Here is a 7,465-nt window from a genome sequence, read left to right as displayed (position 1 = left end):
TCGACCGACATCGCTGAATACAAAACTGGTAGCATCCCTCAGAATTACCATGCGGGCTCTTGTCGATAAGAAGTAAAGGTATTTCTACTTTCACTTTCATTTCCTGTTTAACTCGATAACATATTGCAGAGGCTGCATCGCAAAATGACGTGTGTTATTTAGCCAGGTAGACGTGGATGTAGCCTTCTGTTTTCGTATTAATATCTAATGTCAGTAGCTGATTACGATGTAATATGAAAATTCTGTGAATTTGCCTACACATATTTTAAGAAGAGAGAAGAAGCGTGCAAATCATAGATTAAGCATTTTCTTTAGTATTTTCATGATATTCTAATGCATTTGGCCCTTTGTTGGGCATGAATATGCAATAACCCTCATTGTCATTGTCATTGTTGAGGAAAAATAAAAGAAATCAAAGAACAAAGATCATCAATAGCCTTCTTAGAGGATTTAATTTTTTTGCTATTCTTTTTACTTTTTTCTTGTTCGTTCTGTAAATTCTATCACATATTCGAAAATCTTATCTACAAAGGGACCTGTGTTATTTCAGTAGGATCACGTTAGTCTAGCATTCTGTTTTCGTATTATGGAGGAAAAATAAAGAAAAGAACAATGATCATTAAGCCTTCTCGGAAGATGACCTTATTCTATTTTTTACGTTCGCCTCCTCCTAAAGGCGCTGTGACGTCCCGTTTAATCTCATTAGGCGAGTCGACCTCGCAACCTAACACCTGCGACAGCCTCAGAATAGCGATGAAGACCTTTTCTCCATCTTAGATGTGCAAATTAACACCGTGCTGTGTTTGAAATTGCGTTCTCCGCTACAGGTAACGTACCAGCTAGCGCTACCTTCTCCGCCCTGCAGTGGTTACTGTGCAGATATAAATCTCAGCAAGCTACTTGGGTTAGCCGTAAACTTCACAGGGTTCAATTTCTTTTAGTAAACCGTTTTTTTTTCTAGATTCTTTGTGGCATCTTCCGCTTCTCCTTCTGCCGCACCTGCGCAGTTGGTGGAATCCTAGTTGTTCCATAGGCTCCGGGAGAATCCGCTTGACCCGCCACTATCAACAGGCAACAGGACGTTCGTGGATCTAACATCGATATTTTTTTTTACTCCTCTCCCCAGATTAGGACGTACATGCCTTTTCCAGGCAGATCAAACTGTGAGTAACCGCCAGATGGCAACGGCAGGACCTGCTGGTCTCCTCGGCAGCCGTACCGGGAGTCCCTGCCGCCCGCAGTAGTTATCGTTCACGGCTGTGTACCGTGGCAGACGACACCGCACGTCGACTCACCAAGCTCCTTGTCCTTCGCCTCCGCCACATTTCCCTTAGATCATCAGGGGATCTTCTACCCGAGATTTGACGACATGATTAGAATGTAAGGTGGACGCCATCCCATCTGCCCTGACGTCGAAGAGAGGTAAGACGAATGTGTTCCTTCTACTGAAATATGATATTGATATTTCAGTAAGGCAATGTTGAATGGAAGTTTTCCTTTTATGGATTTCTTGAATCAGGAGTGTGCTTTGCGAAACAGCTTCAGTTAACGCCGGTTGGAATTGAAAGGCGTTCAAATCGTGCCATGAAGGTGGCCATTGCGCTGTTTAGGTGCTCCCCTGTTACACTCAGGGAAAGGCTCATTTTACGGACTCATTTCGGTCTCTGATTGTGGCTCTGTGCAATTCGGTACGCCAAACATCCGTGTCTGCCACAATTTGTAGATCTGTGTGTTACATTATTGAAACAGCTCGCCTTCCCATTGTTGTGTTTCTATAACGCTGTGGAGGAAAACCTGTAGCTATGTCAGGTTGAATACAGCATTCAGTGAGCGTTTGAAAAAAGCTTCCGCATGTTGACGTTGGCTGAGCTCCCACATGACAGAAATAACCCTTAATCCATACGCGCACCATGTTTTATTCTACACACGGGGCCCTGCGCTACCCAATAATGCATAAAGACTCTAAAACGAATTGTTGTAGCTAACTGCAGATACGAGCATCGGTCTTATCTCCTATATTTTCCCCCATCTAATCTTTTTTTTCATATGCCTATCATTGAAATCGCCGGGGACGCTGAAAGAGAAGGGTGGACATGCACAATAATGTAGAAATTACGGAACACTTCCGTACACGTCATTCATCCAGGCTGACAGGTCGAATAAAGCATCAGCAATTTGGAAACCGCTTGGATGATGAACTCCGGATTGAGTGTGGTTTTCTCTTGCCCAAGGGAAGGACTAGCAACACGACGTACGTAGAGATAGAAATGATGAGAGAATTTTATTAATTAGGATAGCAGGTCCCCTGGGATATTAGCAATCGATCGAGACACATATTGCAGAAGGCATATTTACTAAAAGGGGTTGCAAAACGACACTCAATTGATGGAGATAGCTAAACGACAAAATGAGAGACTAAGTTTTCAAATGAGCCGGTTATTTCTTGGTCTTCAAATAGAGCAACTCAGTATATTTTGTAAGAGAATGACTCTGATTGGCTATCGTTTAAAAATCTATCTACGAACCCTTCTTTGATGCTCAATGCGTTTGCAGCCCTGTTTACACGAAATAGAGTACTTTAATGGTGAGCTTGATCAGAAATACATTTTGCAGCAAACTAGAATGTGAATTAAACGATGGTACGGCTTTCTTCATTTGTATGATCGCCTGTATCATACAGCAACATTCCAATAACAGCCTAACATTGATAGCTTTAGTAATAAAAGCTGATAGAAGGGGGACTAACTATTGAAGGCCATCTATAGTTCATACGAAAATACATATTTCGGAAATCTTGCAATTCAGAAGGATTGCTATTAATGTGTTCTTAGGACATCGAGATCGACTCTAGGGAAATCTAGAGGTTCAAAACACGGACATTAGGGACGAATATTCTGAAGTGAATAGATCGTGTGGAAGCCACGAATCTAAGGTGGTAGAGAGAACAGAATGCCTTTTTTTCTATTCAAACCAAGTATGTTCACAAAATACAATTCGATACACCGTTTGGTGTATCCATCAGAAATATTGATGATTCTCCTACGTATCTAGATGATTACATAAGTGAGACTTGAGTGTTGTAAACCATCATGACGGATTATGCATGCAAACGTTTGTCCATATCGAGTAGACATCTGAAAGCACACGTTCCACGTCGCGTTTTCATATCGCCCTTCTCAATATGGATGATAATGTGACGAGGTCGACGCCCTGATGCTGAGTGTGTAATCAAAGACATCATAAAATAATAAGTTCATGTGCAGCATTGAAGCAGTACCTATGATGGAATGTAAACCGTCGAAAATTGATTTTACGTAGGTGTATCAAGTACATACTATAGAACAAGCTCCATCCAGAGTAATAGACTTACCATGGTATATATTCCATATGTGTGGAATATGTTAAAGCAAGGCTGTATGTAAAGATATCTCCCTGCAAAATACTACTGATCTAAATCTGTACTGAGAAGAAGCAATTCTCTTTGAAATATTCAAGTCAGTCCCCCTACCCCGTGTATAATGGATGTTGTCCTTAGTGCTGCAATTGTTGATGTAGATCCCCTTTTCTGCAACAGTTGTCGAAATTCATCATAAAATATGTATACTTGGTCTTACCGATTCGAATCAGCATGCTTATGTGTATCCAGAACCGTTTACGTCCAGGAATCCATATAACTATGGAGATTTCGTAGGGAATATCCGCGTACTAAAACATTGACCCCTAGCTAAACAGAGCGAAGCAAACTTATTGATCTTTTTTATGTATATCTAGATGAGATGCGCTGGCAATGGTGGTAATCCCATGTGTAACCATGTAACTATAGTAGGCCATAGCAACATGTCACATCAAAAACATACATTTGCGGTATTGCCATTCGCCAGTGTAAGTACTCTACAGGACCAATAAATACGTGAAAGACATTTCAGGTTATCTTGACAGATATTTGTTCCTAACGCTTGGAGTGCGCTTTATCTTTCCGCTTTATGATTGGCAATTTAGATAGAGAAGCACCAACCTTTCTAAAGTACATGTGTGATTCAGCCGTATATCTATCATACATTTTGATGACAAAAGTATGATAATAAAGAGAAGGAGGGGCATGTTAGTCAGATAAGACAGTCGGTGAATGTTTTCAAGTGCTCTACTACGGAAATCGATCTCGGTTACTGGCAACTGGTGAATGGCCCCAGATTAAACAAACACACCTCTTTATTTCATTATTGTGCGCGTTATCTTCAAAATAACATGTAGCATATTGACAAATCTGCAATTTTTGTGTCTGAAAAATCGTACATATGGGAGAAGTCCATCTTATTGGTTTGCGTATCATCTGAGGCTATATGAAGCTATGAACTCCTTTATTCCAAAATTACTATCATTATCCACAATATGACATGCATCAAGTTGAGAGCAACTCTGCTATTTCTTCGCATGCAAAATTTTACATACAGGACAAGTCCAGGTTTGGGATATCATCTGAGGCTATGAAGGCAAAGGTATGAGTGTTAACATGCCACATGAACATAATGATTGCAGTGAAAAGGTCACCACGAATATCAATTAAACCACCGCGAAAATTTCAACGTTTACTGTAGACGGAAAACGTAGTTCTCTTCGGAGCTGGCAAAGAAGAAAACTCTTGCTAATGCTTCTGTCCTATCCTGTCTATTGCGTCAGAGCTACACATCGTCCAGTGCGTGATATCAAAAGAAACAGTTACATTAACATGTAGGTAGGAAGCTGATGCATATATTCATTGACTCATAAAATAAATTGAAATTCCATAAAAGATTTGTCAAATTTCCGTCCAAAAAAGGACATTAAAAATCAAAATATTTGATTATGGTATTTCTTACGTACGTTTCAGTTCATATGATTGCTTTCAACGCAATTGGTGCTTGGTACTCATATACATCTCATTACAACTACGTATCCCGAGTCCGCATACAATGCGTGGTACCAAGGAGGTTAAAATATGTAACCCCTTTGGTGGTATCTAATTGAGTCAGCATACCACTGCAACACGTTTGTATTGATTTATTTGTCTATTCGTTTCATACCCGTTAATATTAGTCAAAAGTATTACAATTAGCAATATTTCATCCAGACCATTCCCCGTCTTTTACAGACGAACGATAAACAATGTACCATATGTGCGGGGTAGGAAATTTAATAAATGCTATCAGTAAACGGGAAATGAACATTCTTTATGGTGAGTAGTTGATGGCTCCCATTGACCGACACGACTAGAAAGGCTGTTATGAGGCAGGAAATTTGATTGGAGACATGTATGGCGCATGAGGAAATGAGGACTTAGTAGGTCGTGCAGCGTACACACAACCATATAACTGTCAATATAGCTTAACGGTAGGTTTGGGTATCGGCATCTGCCTTCATCTTGGTTTGCATTTAGATCTCAACTGTTTTGCTCTGCCTCTATCTTAATTCTATTTATCCCTGGCAGTGTTGCTGATATACAGGCCCCACAGTTACAGAATGACATGAAACTTTCAGATATGTATGATATAAAAAAACAATGCATAATCATACGACAGTAGGTCAGCTTTAATGAAGAAGTTGGATAATGAATCAATTTCAATTTACAGTTTCAATGGTTTAGATTCTCGCCATTGATAAAGGTCCAACTTGTCTTGTTTAAATTCGTTTTCTTTTATCTATTTTGTATTCATGTATGCATATTGACATTGTGCTTTACACTTCTTTTATATTCATGTTTTTGAGTAGAAGGTATCAAATGAGCAATTGTGCTTTTTGCCTGATAACTCGTAAAAGATATGTGAATAAAATGAAATAAAATATATTTTAGTTGTTGAGATGTAATTATGATGTGCATAACAGATTAGTTTGTTAGTGCTGAAGTTCAGACATGGGGATCTCCTCAGCTGCACTGTTTATAAGGGAGAGACCCATGGAGTCTTGCTTTATATATATATATATATATATAATATGTTGTTAAGAACCTGAATAAATCTACTAGTTATCCGAGTGAGGGATGGCATATGTTGCGTTCAGCGTGGGGGGTAAAGTGTGTGATTCATCATTGTTGTTACATCTATTATATCAGGAGTGTTGTGTTCTGTACGTAACGTCAAATCACATGATTCTAACGGGTACTCTTAGGCCGCTACGTTTAAAAACAAACGGTGAATTTAAAGAGATCTGCCAGCACAGCATCAGTAATCCCCGAGATATACATACTTCAGATATTCAAGTATTCAATAGAACTTTCTTGAGAAGGCCACAAGGACACTGTTTTCAATGTGGTGGTGATATGGTACCCATCAAAATTATGATAGTTAACGCTACACAACTATGATAATTAACGCTACACACATTGTAAATAAAAGTCCCATCTTCAAATACTAGATTTCATGATGACTTTAAAATGTTATAAATATCATCATATCATGATCAACGTAAGCTCTTTTCTTTTACATTTTGAATATGTTTGAACAGAAAGAGTCACCTTTTGATGAGCAGGTGGTTTATATCAAATTTCTTATTACGATTCTTATATTTGATGAAAGCTTTATCAGCATCTAGATCGTACAGATGTGACCAAAAGGTAACGACCGAGTAAGACCTTAGGACTGCACGGTAAGTACTTATTTTACAAGAAAGACAGTAGTCTACGATCCTTAAAAGCGAAAAGAAATAGCTTATTTCCTACAGTCTTATCTTTCCAAACGGAGATAATCCAACCATGGTATTCAATTTCGGCTGGAGGATTAACGATAATCCATAGGATCCCCTGCCGTTTACAGAACGCTTCATGGTTGCAGCACAGTGATTTGGCATTGAAAGACTTCAGAATACCGGGTTCAATGAAATAACGGGGTCATTTCTGTATACTACAAACTTTTGCAAAATGATATTTTGACTACGACTGATTCATGCCTGAGAACATACTAATATGTATTGCGCTAACCGATATATGATTACTGGGCTCTTCAACAATGATATTACGCGGTTCTAGAGTTGAGTTTGAGAATTGGAACAGACAAGAAGCTGAATCATTCATAATACTACCCTGTTTATGATTAGTCGAATGTTTACAGACTAATCATATACATTCATAGGGACAATTAGATGTGTATAGAAATTCAAAAAAACGTATAGAAATTAATGACAGTAACGACAGTTTGTATTTCAATATATTAAGAATGATAAGGCTGGGAATACGAGCAAATACAGAAAACTTTCCTAGTATCAAATAACTCAACACGCTTTTCTAACAAAATGACAGGAAACTCAATTTCGAATGCTTGTCATGTTTGTCTACATAGAATGATTTTTCATAAACCTTGCACTTTCCAAGAACTCTCTGTTCACGTCCCCCATAGGGACAATGCACCGGGCCGTTCATCAATTTTACATCTGGTCGCAAACACAAAATTTGTCTTGCTGATGCTTTGTGTCCCTGACGATTTTGATGGGCACGTGA

At 38.9% G+C, this 7,465-nt stretch overlaps 1 protein-coding gene across 2 annotated transcripts in view; it reads left to right on the top strand.

Annotated features, from left to right (window-relative positions):
* The first annotated feature begins 713 nt into the window (after positions 1-713).
* The window catches only part of LOC136446035 (acid-sensing ion channel 2-like), a 70,840-nt gene continuing 64,088 nt past the window's right edge, over positions 714-7,465 (top strand). The window contains exons 1-2 of one of the 2 annotated variants that reach the window (XM_066444309.1): positions 714-827; positions 1,127-1,422. The gene's annotated coding sequence lies outside the window, so the exon portion shown is untranslated. Of the gene's footprint in view, positions 828-1,005; positions 1,423-7,465 lie in introns of those variants that run through there. The other variant, XM_066444308.1, reaches the window with a different exon arrangement.

The sequence above is a fragment of the Branchiostoma lanceolatum genome, chromosome 12 (genome assembly GCF_035083965.1).
Source record: "Branchiostoma lanceolatum isolate klBraLanc5 chromosome 12, klBraLanc5.hap2, whole genome shotgun sequence".
NCBI lineage: Eukaryota > Metazoa > Chordata > Leptocardii > Amphioxiformes > Branchiostomatidae > Branchiostoma > Branchiostoma lanceolatum.
The sequence above is the reverse complement of the archived record's forward strand: the minus strand, read 5'-3'. Positions and strand labels throughout refer to the sequence as shown.